Source organism: Ranitomeya variabilis, chromosome 3 (genome assembly GCF_051348905.1).
Source record: "Ranitomeya variabilis isolate aRanVar5 chromosome 3, aRanVar5.hap1, whole genome shotgun sequence".
Taxonomy (NCBI): Eukaryota; Metazoa; Chordata; class Amphibia; order Anura; family Dendrobatidae; genus Ranitomeya; species Ranitomeya variabilis.
The window spans coordinates 488,327,603-488,343,849 of record NC_135234.1 but is presented as its reverse complement, the minus strand read 5'-3'; the positions used below and the strand labels follow the sequence as shown (position 1 = coordinate 488,343,849).

At 44.2% G+C, this 16,247-nt stretch overlaps 1 protein-coding gene across 1 annotated transcript in view; it reads right to left on the bottom strand.

Moving 5' to 3' along the window:
• The window catches only part of LOC143817719 (zona pellucida-like domain-containing protein 1), a 244,961-nt gene that overhangs the window by 120,060 nt on the left and 108,654 nt on the right, over positions 1-16,247 (bottom strand). The gene's annotated exons all lie outside the window — the stretch shown is intronic.

Sequence of the window (16,247 nt, the reverse complement as noted above, 5' to 3'; positions counted from 1 at the left end):
GAGGTGATAGGTTTATGGCAGCTTCTAGTCTCCCATGGAGTTGAAGTTATTCAAAAAAATAAAAGTTCAAATCTCCCCCTTTTGTCCCATTCATCATTAATAGTGATGAGCCAGTGACATTCGAGTATTTATGACTGCTCAGAGATTTAATTTTCATCTTGGCAGCTGAATGATTTACCGCTACAAGCCTGCTTGATTGCATGTGGGGATTCCCTAGCAACCAGGCAACCCCCGCATGTACTTAGGCTGGCTACTAGCTGTAAATCATTCAGCTGCCGTGACGAAAGCTAAATCTCCAAACAGTCATAAATACTCGGCGGTCACCCAAACGTGCTTGGGAAAACCAGAGCAACCAGTACACTCACTCATCTCTAATAATTAAACAATAAAAAAAATAAACATACACATATTTGGTATCGCCTCGTTCAGAATTGCCCGATATATCAATATAAAAAAATAATTAACCTGATTGCTAAACAGCATAATGTGAAAAAAGTAAAAATGCCAGAATTACGTTTTTTTGGTCTCAGCAACATTGCATTAAAATGCAATAACAGGCAATCAAAAGATCGTATCTTTAAAAATGTCAGCTCAGAGTGCAAAAATAAGCCCTCATTCAACCTGAGATCACAAAAAAATTGAAAGTATTTACGATTTTTCTGGCTAACACTATTTCATTATACCTCATTAAAAAGATTTAATGGGGTAAATGATGAAGACTTCAGAATCTTACATGTGACTTCATGACAATTGGAGACTTTGTAGAACATTTAATTTGCAGTGAATCGATTCATCGCAAATCAATTTCAAAAGATTCAGTTATATCTAAGGTATACACCTTCTTTCCCTTGTATCCTTCCTTCCCACAAAAATCCCTGACAGAGGAAAATAATTGTATTTTATCTCCTGCACAAAACTTGCATGAAAGTAGAGCTTCATATTTATGTGTTTTTGTTGTCTGTTAAGCCTTTCGAGTTGTTGTGGATGTTCTCTTTATGTTTTTAATTATACTTTGCAGGTATCTGTCAAATTGTGATGGTGTACTGTCGTAATGTTACAGCTAGTATTAGAACAAAACCTTACTTACTAAGCCAAATGTATTTGGATGCATTTTGAAAACATGTGAGAATGTGATCTAACTAGATATTAAATGGTTATTTGTCAGTCTGAATGGCCAGCTCTCATTGCAAATTGTCAAGTGGTCCTAATGTACTGTCAGGTGTGAGCAGAATTCTGATTCTCTTATGGAAACTAATAAAAAACACAAATGCAATATTAAAAACTGGTATTTAACCCCTTCACCCCGAAGCCTGTTTTCACCTAAGTGACAGGGCCAATTTTTACAATTCTGACCACTGTCACTTTATGAGGTCATAACTCTAAAACGCTTCAACGGATCCTGCTGATTCTGAGATTGTTTTCTCGTGACATATTGTACTTCATGATAGTGGTAAAACTTCTTCGATATGACTTGCATTTATTTGTGAAAAAAACAAAAATTTGTCGAAAATTATGAAAATTTAGCAATTTTCAAACTTTTAGTTTTTATGCCCTTAAATTAGAGAGTTATATCTCATAATATAGTTAATAAACAACATTTCCCACATGTCTGCTTTACATTACATCAGCACAATTTTGGAAACATAATTTTTTTTTGTTAGGGAGTTATAAGGGTTAAAATTTGACCAGCGATTTCTCATTTTTGCAACAAAATTTGCAAAACCATTTTTTTTACGGACCACCTCACACTTGAAGTGACTTTGAGGGGTCTATATGACAGAAAATGCCCAAAAGTGACACCATTCTAAAAACTGCACCCCTCAAGGTACTCAAAACCACATTCAAAAAGTTTATTAACCCTTCCCTTCAGGTGCTTCACAGGAATTTTTGGAATGTTTAAAAAAAATTGAGCATTTAACTTTTCTTTCACAAAATTTTTACTTCAGATCCAATTTGTTTTATTTTACCAAGGGTAACAGGAGAAATTGGACCAAAAAAGTGGTTGTACAATTTGTCCTGAGTACGCCAATACCCCACATGTTGGGGTAAACTATTGATTGGGCACATGGCAGAGCTCGGAAGGGAAGGAGCGCCATTTGACTTTTCAATGCAAGATTTGCTGGAATTGAGATCGGAACCCATGTCGCGATTGGAAAGCCCCTGATGTGCCTAAAACAGTGGAAACCCCCACAAGTGACACCATTTTGGAAAGTAGACCCTCTAAGGAAGTAATCTAGATGTGTGGTGAGCACTTTGAACCTCCAAGTGCTTCACAGAAGTTTATAATGTAGAGCCGTAAAAAAAATTCATATTAATTTTCACAAAAAATAATCTTTTTGCCCCCAATTTTTTATTTTCCCAAGGGTAACAGGATAAATTGGAACCAATAAGTTGTTGTGCAATTTGTCCTGAGTACGCTGATACTTCATATATGGGGATAAACCACTGTTTGGGCACATGGCAGAGCTCGGAAGGGAAGGAGCGCCATTTGACTTTTCAATGCAAAATTGTCTGGAATTGAGATCGGAACCCATGTCGTGTTTGGAGAGCCCCTGACGTGCCTAAACAGTGGGAACCCCAACAAGTGACACCATTTTGGAAAGAAGACCCCCTAAGGAACTTATCTAGATGTGTGGTGAGCACTTTTAACCCCCAATTGTTTCACTAAAGTTTAGAATGTAGCGCTGTGAAAATTAAAAAATCATTTTTTCTTTCCACAAAATGATGTTTTAGCCCGCAATTTTTTTTTTCCAAGGGTAACAGGAGAAATTGGACCACAAAAGTTAGTGTCCAATTTGTCCTGAGTACGCTGATACCCCATATATGGGGGGAACCACTGTTTGGGCGCACGGCAGAGCTCGGAAGGGAAGGAGCGCCGTTTGAAATGCAGACTTAGATGGATTGGTCTGCAGGTGTTATGCTGCATTTGCAGAGCCCCTGATGTACCTAAACAGTGGAAACCCCCCACAAGTGACCCCATATTGGAAACTAGACCCCCCAGGGAACTTATCTAGATGTGTTGTGAGAACTTTGAACCCCCAAGTGTTTCACTACAGTTTATAACGCATAGCCGCGAAAATAAAAGATATATTTTTTTCCACGAAAATTATATTTTAGCCCCCACGTTTTTATTTTCCCAAGGGTAACAGGACAAATTGGACCCCAAAAGTTGTTGTCCAACTTGTCCTGAGAACGCTGATACCCCATATGTTGGGGGAAACCACTGTTTGGGCGCACAGGAGAACTCGGAAGGGAAGGAGCACTGTTTTAGTTTTTCAAAGCAGAATTGGCTGGAATTGAGATCGGACGCCATGTCGTGTTTGGAGAGCCCCTGATGTGCCTAAACAGTGGAAACTCCCCAATTCTAACTGAAACCCTAACCCCAACCCTAACCCCAGCCCTAACCCTAGCCCTAACCCCAACCCTAACCCTAACCCTAGTCCCAACCCTAGCGCTACTTTCACACTAGCGTTTTTTTGCATACGTCGCAATGCGTAGTTTTGGCGAAAAAACGCATCCTGCAAAGTCATCTACAGGATGCGTTTTTTCCCCATAGACTAACATTAACGACTTATTGACACACGTCGCAACCGTCGTGCGATGGTTGCGTCGTGTTGTGGCAGACCGCCGGCAGCAAAAAACGTTACATGTAACTTTTTTTGTGCCGACGGTCCACCATTTCCAACCGCGCATGCGCGGCTGGAACTCCGCCCCCACCTCCCCGCACCTCACAATGGGGCAGCAGATGCGTGGAAAAACAGCATCCACTGCCCCCGTTGTGTGGCGCTTGCACAGTATGCGTCGGTATGTCGGGCCGACGCATCGCGACGGCCCCGTACCGACGCTAGTGTGAAAGTAGCCTAACGGGAAAATGGAAATAAATATATTTTTTAAAATTTTATTATTTTTCCCTAACTAAGCGGGTGATGAAGGGGGATTTGATTTACTTTTATAGCGTTTTTTGGGCGGATTTTTATGGTTGGCAGCCATCACACACTAAAAGACGCTTTTTATTGCAAAAAATAGTTTTTGCATCACCACATTTTGAGAGCTATAATTTTTCCATATTTTGGTCCACAGAGTCATGTGAGATCTTGTTTTTTGCAAGACGAGTTGATGTTTTTATTGGTACCATTTTCGGGCACATGACATTTTTTGATCGCTTTTTATTCCGATTTTTGGGAGGCGGAATGAACAAAAACCAGCAATTCCTGAAATTCTTTTAGGGGGGGCGTTTATACCGTTCCGCATTTGGTAAAAAGGATAAAGCAGTTTTATTCTTCGGGTCAGTACGATTACAGCAATACCTCATTTATGTAATTTTTTTATGTTTTGCCGCTTTTACACAATAAAAACTATTTTATATAAAAAATAATTGCTTTTGCATCGCTTTATTCTGAGAGCTATAACTTTTTTATTTTTCTGCTGATGATGCTGTAAGGCAGCTTTTTTTTTGCGGGACAAGATGATATTTTCAGCGGTACCATGGTTATTTATATCCGTCTTTTTGATCGCGTGTTATTCCACTTTTTGTTTGGCGGTATGAGAATAAAGCGTTGTTTTTTGCCTCGTTTTTTTTTTTTTTTTTTACGGTGTTCACTGAAGGGGTTAACTAGTGATATAGTTTTATAGGTGGGGTCGTTACGGATGCGGCGATACTAAATATGTGTACTTTTATTGTGTGATTTTTTTTTTTTATTTAGATAAAGAAATGTATTTATGGGATTTTTTTTTTTTTCTTTATTTAGGATTTTTTTTTTTTTTTTTTTACACATGTGGACATTTTTTTTTTTTAACTTTTTTACTTTGTCCCCCCCTGATCGGTGATCTGATAGTGTGCACAGGACTCTGTCAGATCACCGATCTGACAGGCACTTTGCAGAGGCTTGCCGGCGCCTGCACTCAGCAGCTCTCAGCAGGCGCCGGCAAGCAGGGTCATCTCATGACCCGGAAGGAGTCCCGTGGCCATCTTGGATCCAGGGACTCCTTCCAGGTCACCGGAGCAGCGCGATCTCATCGCACTGCTCCGGTGGGAGAGCGCAGGGAGCCCCCGTCCCTGCGCGATCCCCCTCTATGCCACTGTCACTATTGACAGCGGCATCAGAGGGGTTAAATGCCCGCGATCGGCGATAGCGCCGATCGTGGGCATTGCTGCGGGGTGTCAGCTGTCATATACAGCTGACACCCGCACCCGATCACCGCGGCGCACAGCGCGAGACCGCGGTGATCGATGCGCCGTACTAGTACTGCGGCTGGCACTAATGCAGTGCCGGCAGTGCCGTACTAGTACGGCGCATGGCACGAAGGGGTTAAGTGCTTTAATTTTCGCATAATGAAATGTATAATGACAGCACAGATGACATACACATACACACACTGATAATTCTATTTTTTGGAATATATAGCTAACCAGTTTTATTTAATACACTAATGTATTAGGTTGAAAAATTTAGCTAAATATATAGTCATGAAATAATTTTTTTCATGAGGGGTGGAAAATGTTGCTATCATAGCACTGCATTAAAAAAACCTACCCAAATACTGAGAACCTTGGCACATGGTCCTCCAGAACACTCACACCAACTCCACTCCTGGTCTTTAAAATCTCTGAAACATCCAGGCCATTACACATCTGCATAGTTTCCATTTAGTTTGCTGTGTGGTGCCACACAATTTTTGCAGGCGGTGTGGAGCAGCGACATGGCAGTCTTATTTCATTCTTTGCATTTCTGGTGCTGCTCAGTCAGAGAGCTATGGGTCAGAGAGCTTTTATGTGAGCCCTAGGGGTCAATTTTCTATTTAAAACCCTGAATCCTTGGCTCTCACTGCCAGTTAAAAGTTTAACTTCTTTGGTTCAAGTTTGTGATATCTGCTCCTCCTTTGTTTGTTGTACTTCCTGTTGTCAGATTGCTGCCTGTTTCTTAACTGGTATTAAAACTTAACTTAAAATATCATAGAGACCGAGAGTCTGGGAGTACAAACTTATGACAACCTTTGACACACTCAGTGCAGGAATTAATGTGTCACAAGCATTTATGCCTTTCTATATCAACTAAGTAAAGTGCTCCTCAGACCTTGTGGGGGCATCACCACCTCAGTCCAGACCTCAATCACAGGACAATAAAACTTTTGCTCTCCTTATCAATTAATTGTTCCAATATTTATGGCCACAACTATTTATCCCTTGCCCAAATTGATCATTCTGCTTCACATGACTTGCCTTATCTATTGCATTATTCATGTGCCCTCTTGTGCATAAATATGTTGCTCTTCAGATTTTATGTTATTCTATGCCTGATGAATAGACCTGAGAAGTCTCGAAAGCTTGCAATTTGTTACCATCTTTTCAGTTAGCCATTAAAAGGTATCAACCACTGAGGACTCTCAAATCTTAATATTTGTGTTTCTTAACCATTATTTTTTTATCTGATTTTTTACTTTGAATTCCCTCCAGGTTCTGACCCTTTGACTTTAAATTCCCTCTACTCTGATTCACTCCTCTGACCAGAAGCATTTAAATGGAAGCAATCAGTGGACCCTGTTGTAAGACCAGATCCCTCTACATGGATTAAAGATCAAAGGGTGAGGTTCCTTTTGAATCTTCCAAACAGAATGGCTACTGCCAAGTGTGTCTGAGGCAGCCTTTTTGAGCATATGGCCTCTGACAGGTGTTACAATCTTAATTAACAATACAGAATTTCCCAATATAAGTATCCTCAAATTATGGTCAAAACATGCAAAGATTGCTTTTCTCATCAACTGATGTTTAGCTATTTGTTCTTAATATGCTACAATATCAATAAATTACCAATTTATGTAATAACTAGATGGCAGCCCGATTCTAAAGAATCGGGAGTCTAGAATCCATATATACTTTATTTATTCAAATGTAAGAATAATACAATTAATAAATAATAGTAAAAAAGAACAAAAAATGGCTGCACTCACCAGCTCTTGACAATTCTTGACAGTACGGCACATTTCTGATTGGTCGCTCGCGGCAGGCGGCAACTAATCAGAAAAGTGCCGCGCACCACGAAGGCATATATCTTTGTCCACCCTGAGCGGGTGTAGGACGCTGGTGACGTCACTTATCTCCGGACATTATCTCCGGACAAAGCCACGGAAGTTGGCACAAATTGCCGGAAGTAGTATTCTAGGCAATTATATATTAGATTTTAATGTTATCAGTGTTTACCTTTGAACGTTTATATTGTATTGTCCTGTCACCAGCCATGTGTACGATTATCGGCCGAAAGCCTCTCTGGAACCAATAATCACCCCATGTAAAGGTATCTTTATAAGTTAAAGATTCAGAATACTAAAACTTTTATCATATCCTGAACAGTCAAGTTTTTTATGAACCGTTAAGGTTTTCTGGTTGAAGTAAAAAAAACTCTGAGTGTTTACAGTTTGAAACCATAAAATGTTGAAAAATTATGTCATTCTTGAGTATATCACTCAATGGTGCTCATAAACGTGTCAAATTTGATCTATAATATACTTTAATATATGTTACTTTAATCTTTAATATACTTAAGAACAGGGCCCCAGACATCACACATGGGGTCTGAAACACCGCACAGTGGTCCAAAATATCGCTGTGCTCTGCCTGGGGCCCCATATGCTGCCTGGGGCCCCTGTGCTCTGCCTGGGGCCCCATATGCTGCCTGGGGCCCCTGTGCTCTGCCTGGGGCCCCATGTTCTGCCTGGGGCCCCTGTGCTCTGCCTGGGGCCACTGTGCTCTGCCTGGGGCCCCATATGATGCCTGGGGCCCCTGTGCTCTGCCTGGGGCCCCATATGCTGCCTGGGGCCCCTGTGCTCTGCCTGGGGCCCCATAGGCTGCCTGGGGCCCCTGTGCTCTACCTGGGACCACTGTGCTCTGCCTGGGGCCCCATATGCTGCCTGGGGCCCCTGTGCTCTGCCTGGGGCCCCTGTGCTCTGCCTGGAGCCCCATGTTCTGCCTGGGGCCACTGTGCTCTGCCTGGGGCCCCATAGGCTGCCTGGGGCCCCTGTGCTCTGCCTGGGGCCCCATATGCTGCCTGGGGCCCCTGTGCTCTGCCTGGGGCCACTGTGCTCTGCCTGGGGCCCCATATGCTGCCTGGGGCCCCTGTGCTCTGCCTGGGGCCCCATATGCTGCCTGGGGCCCCTGTGCTCTGCCTGGGGCCCCATGTTCTGCCTGGGGCTCCTGTGCTCTGCCTGGGGCCACTGTGCTCTGCCTGGGGCCCCATGTTCTGCCTGGGGCCACTGTGCTCTGCCTGGGGCCCCTGTGCTCTGCCTGGGACCACTGTGCTCTGCCTGGGGCCCCATATGCTGCCTGGGGCCCCTGTGCTCTGCCTGGGGCCACTGTGCTCTGCCTGGGGCCCCATATGCTGCCTGGGGCCACTGTGCTCTGCCTGGGGCCCCATATGCTGCCTGGGGCCCCTGTGCTCTGCCTGGGGCCCCATATGCTGCCTGGGGCCCCTGTGCTCTGCCTGGGGCCCCTGTGCTCTGCCTAAGGCCCCATGTTCTGCCTGGGGCCCCTGTGCTCTGCCTGGGGCCACTGTGCTCTGCCTGGGGCCCCATATGCTGCCTGGGGCCCCTGTGCTCTGCCTGGGGCCCCATATGCTGCCTGGTGCCCCTGTGCTCTGCCTGGGGCCCCTGTGCTCTGCCTGGGGCCCCATATGCTGCCTGGGGCCCCTGTGCTCTGCCTGGGGCCCCTGTGCTCTGCCTGGGGCCCCATATGCTGCCTGGGGCCACTGTGCTCTGCCTGGGGCCCCATATGCTGCCTGGGGCCCCTGTGTTCTGCCTGGGGCCCCATATGCTGCCTGGGGCCCCTGTGCTCTGCCTGGGGCCCCTGTGCTCTGCCTGGGGCCCCATGTTCTGCCTGGGGCCCCTGTGCTCTGCCTGGGGCCACTGTGCTCTGCCTGGGGCCCCATATGCTGCCTGGGGCCCCTGTGCTCTGCCTGGGGCCCCATATGCTGCCTGGGGCCCCTGTGCTCTGCCTGGGGCCCCTGTGCTCTGCCTGGGGCCCCATATGCTGCCTGGTGCCCCTGTGCTCTGCCTGGGGCCCCATGTTCTGCCTGGGGCCCCTGTGCTCTGCCTGGGTCCACTGTGCTCTGCCTGGGGCCCCATATGCTGCCTGGGGCCCCTGTGCTCTGCCTGGGGCCACTGCTCTTCCTGGGGCCCCATAGGCTGCCTGGGGCCCCTGTGCTCTGCCTGGGACCACTGTGCTCTGCCTGGGGCCCCATATGCTGCCTGGGGCCCCTGTGCTCTGCCTGGGGCCACTGTGCTCTGCCTGGGGCCCCATATGCTGCCTGGGGCCCCTGTGCTCTGCCTGGGTGTAGGACACTGGTGACGTCACTTATCTCCGGACATTAGCTCCGGACATTAGCTCCGGACATTATCTCCGGACATTAGCTCCGGACATTATCTCCGGACATTAGCTCCGGACAAAGCCACGGAAGTTGGCACAAATTGCAGGAAGTAGTATTCTAGGCAATTATATATTAGATACTTGATACAGTAGCATGACCACCAAAATGACTACCCTTTCTGTTGCCAATTTGTTTCAAACATGATCACTGCAACAACACTGGACTTTTTCATCCAGAAAGTAGATCTCATGCACCATTGGTAAATTTGGGGGAATACTCAGTTTGACCTCTTACCAGATCAAAAATAAGCAATACTTGTGTGTGAAAAATGTAACTTTTATTCCATTCTTAAAAATACAAAGCAGCAACAAGAAAAGGCAACATTTAAGCCATATTTGACCTTTTTAAGCCAGAATTACATTGATAAACTACATCTATATGAGCTGCATTTTATCATTGTAATTCTGGCCTGAAAAAGGTCATATATGACCGAAATGTTTTGCTTTTCCACACAAGAATTGCATTGGATATCCTGCATTTCTAGTGGCTCTAGATTGCTATACTAGGTAGAACCAAATGTATATTGGCATAAAATAGAAATAAAGAAAAGCCAAACATCACTAAGGATACAAAATCCACAAAGTTTTAGTATTTCCTTTATACTTTTTCTTCTTTTTGGGATGACTTTTGGCTTTTGATTAAAAAAGGGCATAAAAAACTGCTACATAACTGTATACATTATTCCAGCTTTAAAAGGTATTCCCAACTGCAGATGTGAATAGATGATAACTTTCTCATGTTATCTCTAGAACATGGAGTGTTTGGCCTTTAACAGCAATCACATTGAAATTGAGTGCATATGTGGCATTCAACATGCTAATTTTGTGAATATACTTTTGTCAAAGTTGGTCATGGAGTAAACGTTTTTATCATTAATTAGGCTCTTTTTTATATAAAGCAAACTTGTCATGTAAAAAAAAGTTATTAACCTGCAGTTATGGGGTTAATCTGCAGGTTAATAGCATTGTGAATCTGTCCAGCACCCATACTTAGAGCCCCGCTGTTTGGGTTTCAGTCATAGGGGTGGTGCCGATGTGGATTTTGTCACCACTGTATGTATAGATAGCAGCAGCTGTAACCATGCCTCCGGAGGAATACAGTTCATTTCTTTCCAGGAGTGGGACTCACAGTATGGTGTCACGGGTGTGTCAGATGCAACAGACAGTCGCTTTACATCTGGCAGCAGAATGTCTCTGCGTTTTGCATTGCATACGCCGTCTTAATCTTTCTGACTGTTGGACCCAATGGCAACCTCCCTCTGGCTCTAATTGACACACCTGGACCTTGGTGTTTATAAACTCCCAGTCTGTTTCAGGGAGTCACCGATGATATTCACTTTTCCTTAGTGAAGGCTTGGAGCAGTAGCTGTCAGCTAACTTCTTCTCTCTTGCTCTGAGAGGACGTTTGGTGTTATCTCTCTGGAATCTGCTCAAGCTAGATTCCTCTCTCCTTGTTTGGCTCCCTTGTTGTCTTTAGTTATCAGTGGGGACTAACCAGTGCTCATCCCCCTCCCTATCCAGGGCCTAGCTCTAGGGATATACAGGGCTTAGGTTTCCTGCTCGGCGATTAGTGAGGAACCAATTTAGGGATGGTAGGGCAGGCAGGGTATTATAAGATCTGCCTAGTGGTCTCCATTCCCCCAATCCCTAGTGTTCGGGCTTCATTCCCATCCCTTCATTGCACTTAGTCTTTCCCACATGGTGTGTGACATATGGGCACTGCGCAAGTTTAGAACGCTATTAACCTGCAGTGTAACCCCATAGCTGCAGAGTAATAGCATTTTTTCAAGTGACAAGTTCCCTTTAAATGTTACAAATAAAAATTCAGGAGGCTCGTATTGTATCAGTTAAGGAAATAAACCCACATTAATTATTTATTGTATAAGTCTAAAATAATTCATGGGAAAACAAAATCAGCATTTAAATTTCTTTTTTAAATGTATATTTCAGTATAACCAAAACAGAACTCTTCAATGGTATGAGTGACATTTAATTAAGAAATGCAGTACATTCTGTTTTTACAGATCTTCTTATATTGTTTTTAAATCAGATAAAGTACACTTCATGTTGCTAGAATAGTTGGAAAATAAAATCTCAAGAAATCAAACAGGAAAATGGATTATATTGTATAGCAATTGTAAGATATGTGTTTGTCATTGTACTACAGCAACCATTTAATCCTTTCATCATTCTATTTCCTGTACCATATAATCAGAATTTAACAAGCATCATATATCTGGTGAGAAGAGAAAATGATAGCTGCAGTGTGTGATCTAGCTTTAAGGTGGCCATACACCTTAGATAACTTAGAACTATTAGTTTCAAAACCTCTCCCATACACATGCATATAATCTTAACAGAAGAAGCGGACTAACCTGTTGCTAGAAGCCTCTGGAAATTATTTATCATCCTTGAGAGCAAAAAATCAGGAATATTAAAATACAGCACGCCAATCCTTCCATCCCCAGCATCTGCCCTTTAGTAACAGCCAAGACACCCCCATTTATATCAGATGGTCAGCCAGTCAACTAGTGCCTCAGATGTACATCTAATGTAAATGGACCCCTTAGTTTTTTATTAAAATGAGAATGGCATAATTTAATAGAAAACAATGGATTGGTACAATGACCACTCCATTATTTGAAATCTAAGTGTTGTGATCCTGTTACTAAGATAAGTAAAGAATACAACTATTGGGTATATTTTAATACAGAACAATACATTGCTAAAATTAATATTTTATTGTTTATCGATAGGAAAAATGATCCTGTTACTTGCATAAGTGAGCAAATTCCTCATCAGAGAGAAAGAGGAGAAGGACCCCAGTGTCAACTGTTATAGTAGCGATTCAAAAAGCCAACAATGACCCTTTCAAAGTCAAACATCCTGAAACACATCTGCAAATGGAGTTTCCGGTTTTGGCTTCTTAGCGTAATTCATATGGCTTTTTAAAGCTTTAATATTAACAACTAGACTGTGGCCCGATTCTAATGCATTGATTGTCGTCGCTGATTGGTCGAGGCAACCTTTATGACATCATCGTCGCCATGGCAACCATTATGACATCTACGTTGATACTGTGCCCGTCGCTGATTGGTCGAGGCGAATTCGTGGCTGACTGTGCCCGTCGCTGATTGGTCTAGGCGACCTTTATGACATCATCGTCGCCATGCTGTGCCCGTCGCTGATTGGTCGAGGCCTGGCGGCCTCGACCAATCAGAGACGCGGGACTTCCAGGACAGACAGACAGACAGAAAAACCCTTAGACAATTATATATATAGACTAGATTGTGGCCCGATTCTAACGCATCGGGTATTCTAGAGTATGCATGTCCCCGTAGTATATGGACAATGATGATTCCAGAATTCGCGGCAGACTGTGCCCGTCGCTGATTGGTCGAGGCAACCTTTATGACATCATCGTCGCCATGGCAACCATTATGACATCTACGTCGATACTGTGCCTGTCGCTGATTGGTCGAGGCAAATTCGCGGCAGACTGTGCCCGTCGCTGATTGGTCGAGGCAACCTTTATGACATCATCGTCGCCATGCTGTGCCCGTCGCTGATTGGTCGAGGCATGGCGGCCTCGACCAATCAGAGACGCGGGATTTCCAGGACAGACAGACAGACAGACAGACGGAAAAACCCTTAGACAATTATATATATAGATACACTATGTTCCAAATTATTATGCAAATTGGATTTAAGTGTCATAAAGATTTAATTGTTTTGTTTTTCAAATAAACTCGTGGATGGTATTGTGTCTCAGGGCTCAATGGATCACTGAAATCAATCTTAAACACATGTGATAATTAGTTTTCCAGGTGATTCTAATTAAAGGAAAACTACTAAAAAATGATGTTCCACATTATTAAGCAGGTCACAGTTTTCAAGTAACGTGGGATAGAAAAAGGATCTCTGTGCTGCTGAAAAGCATCAAATAGTACAATGCCTTGGTGAAGGGATGAAAACATTAGAAATTTCCTGAAAACTTAAGCGTGATCATCGTACTGTTAAGAGATTTGTGGCTGTATCTGAGCACAGATGTGTTTGTGCTGATAAAGGCATAATGAGGAAGATTTCTGCCAGGCAAGTTCATCGGATTAACAGAGCAGCTGCTAAAAAGCCATTACAAAGCAGCAAACAAATATTTGAAGCTGCTGGTGCCTCTGGAGTCCCTCGAACCTCAAGGTGTAGGCTCCTTCAAAGGCTTGCTGTGGTGCATAAACCTACTATTCGGCCACCCTTAAACAGTGTTCACAAGCAGAAATGGTTGTATTGGGCCCACACATACATGAAGACTAATTTCCAAACAGTCTTATTTACTGATAAGTGTTGAGCAACCCTGGATGGTCCAAATGGATGGAGTAGTGGATGGTTAGTGGATGGCCACCATGTCCCAACAAGGCTGCAACCTCAGCAAGGAGATGGAGGAGTCATGTTTTGGGCTGGAATCATGGAGAAACAGCTGGTGGGGCCCTTTAAGGTTCCTGAAGGTGTGAAAATGACCTCTGCAAAGTATACTGTGTAGAGTTTCTGACTGACAACTTTCTTCCATGGTATAAAAAGCAGAAATGTGCTTTCAGGAGCAAAATCATCTTCATGCATGACAATGCACCATCTCATGCTGCAAAGAATACCTGTGAGTCATTGGCTGCTATGGGCATAAAAGGAGATAAACTCATGGTGTGGCCACCATCTTCCCCTGACCACAACCCTATAGAGAACATTTGGAGTATCATCAAGCAAAAGATCTATGAGGGTGGGAGGCAGTTCACATCAAAACAGCAGCTCTGGGAGGCTATTCCAACTTCATGCAAAGAAATACAAGCAGAAACTCTCCAAAAACTCACAAGTTCAATGGATGCAAGAATTGTGAAGGTGATATCAAAGAAGGATTCCTATGTTAACATGTATCTTGGCCTGTTTTGGAGTTAAATAGCTTTTTAGTTCAGTGAATGTGACCTCCTAATGCTGCAAATTCCACAAATGAGCATTTTCAGTTCTTTAAAACATATCAAAAGTTTAGAAATTCTACTGTGCCTATTAATTTGGAACAGTGCATTTTAAGTTTTTATTCATTTTGGAGATTATACTGTTATCATTGGAAGGTTTCTTCAATAAAATTCAATGTATACTCTAACGGGTGATTACTTTTATTAGACTGATTGTCATTTGCACCGACCATTTAGGAAAATCTGATAAAAATGTAATTTGCATAATAATTTGGAACATAGTGTAGATAGGTAGCGCTATAACTCTTCTCCTCTTTCTTTCTGAAAGGGCATTTGCACATTTAAATTCCCAGGGAACCATTACAAGGTTAATACTATAAGTCTCCCTATACCAACTTGGCACTTTCCAATAGGAGAAACTTCACCCCTTTAAACCTCTGTCAAATGCCAAACTACCGTATTTTCCGGCGTATAAGACGACTGGGCGTATAAGACGACCCCCCAACTTTACCAGTTAAAAAATAAAATCTTCTTAAAAGTCGGGGGTCTTCTTATACACCCTATGTCGTCTTATAGAGCCGGTGAATATGTGCCTTTTGGGGGGGGGGGGAGTGATCCTGATAACGACAAGGGGGCGTCTCACAGGAAAGTGAGTATCCCCCATTACCTTATCATAGCGCTGCAGCGTGGGGTCTCTGTGCTGGGAGCGGCGGCTGCTTTGCTGTGGTGCGGCGGCTCCTCTTCTGCAGTGTGGGGCCTCTGTGCTGTGGGGTGGCGGCGGCGTATCTTTATGCAGTCGGGGCTCCTCCGGCATCTCATTAAAGCCTGGAGGCCCCGCCGGCAACTCCATCGGTACAATGCGGTGGCCTCCGGGAAAATGGCCGCTGCTCAGATTCAGATCTCGTCCCGAGATCTCGGGAGACGAGATCTGAATCTGAGCAGCGGCCATTTTCCCGGAGGCAGCTCAATAGGTGCGATGCGGTGGCCTCCGGGAAAATGGCCGCTGGGGGCTGCGCATGCTCAGATTCAGATCTCGTCCCGAAATCTCGGGACACGAGATCTGAATCTAAGCAGCGGCCATTTTCCCAGAGGCCACCGCATTACACCGATGGAGTTGCCGGCGGGGCTTCCAGGCTTTGAGATGCCGGAGGAGCCCCGACTGCATGAAGATACGCCGCCGCCACCACCCCACAGCACCAGAAGCCCCACACTGCAGAAGAGGAGCCGCCGCACCACAGCACAGCAGCCGCCGCTCCCAGCACAGAGACCCCACGCTGCAGCGCTATGATAAGGTAATGGGGGATACTCACTTTCCTGTGAGACGCCCCCTCGTCGTCATCAGGACCACTCCCCCCCCCCCACCCACCATATACACCCGGCGTACAAGGCGATTCCCGGCGTACAAGATGACCCCCGACTTTTAAGAAGATTTTCAGGGGTTAAAAAGTAGTCTTGTACGCCGGAAAATATGGTAGTTCTCCTGCATTGCACTTATTGGGGGCAAATTACCTGAAAAAACAAAATGTGTCTGCAAAAGTAGTTACTAACTTAGCTTCTTATCCTAAGTCATGTACCAATGGATTTAAAAGCATCGAGAGTAACTTAGGATTGCGACCTCTTATAGGTGTCACTAGAGGCCCTGGTCTTTTTTTTGTCTGAAGAGGCATTTGTATAACATAAGTAAAGCATAGGACAACTGGGTGCAATTTATGACCAATATTTGGATTTTCCAAGTGCCACTCTAAAGGCCACAACTAAATACTTCCTACTTAGTAATAAATCAGATAAACATACCTGTATAGTATAGCAGTGAGTCAGCCATGACCTCTCCTTTGTATCCTTATGTCCCACTAGCTCTAATATTTTTGCAAGCA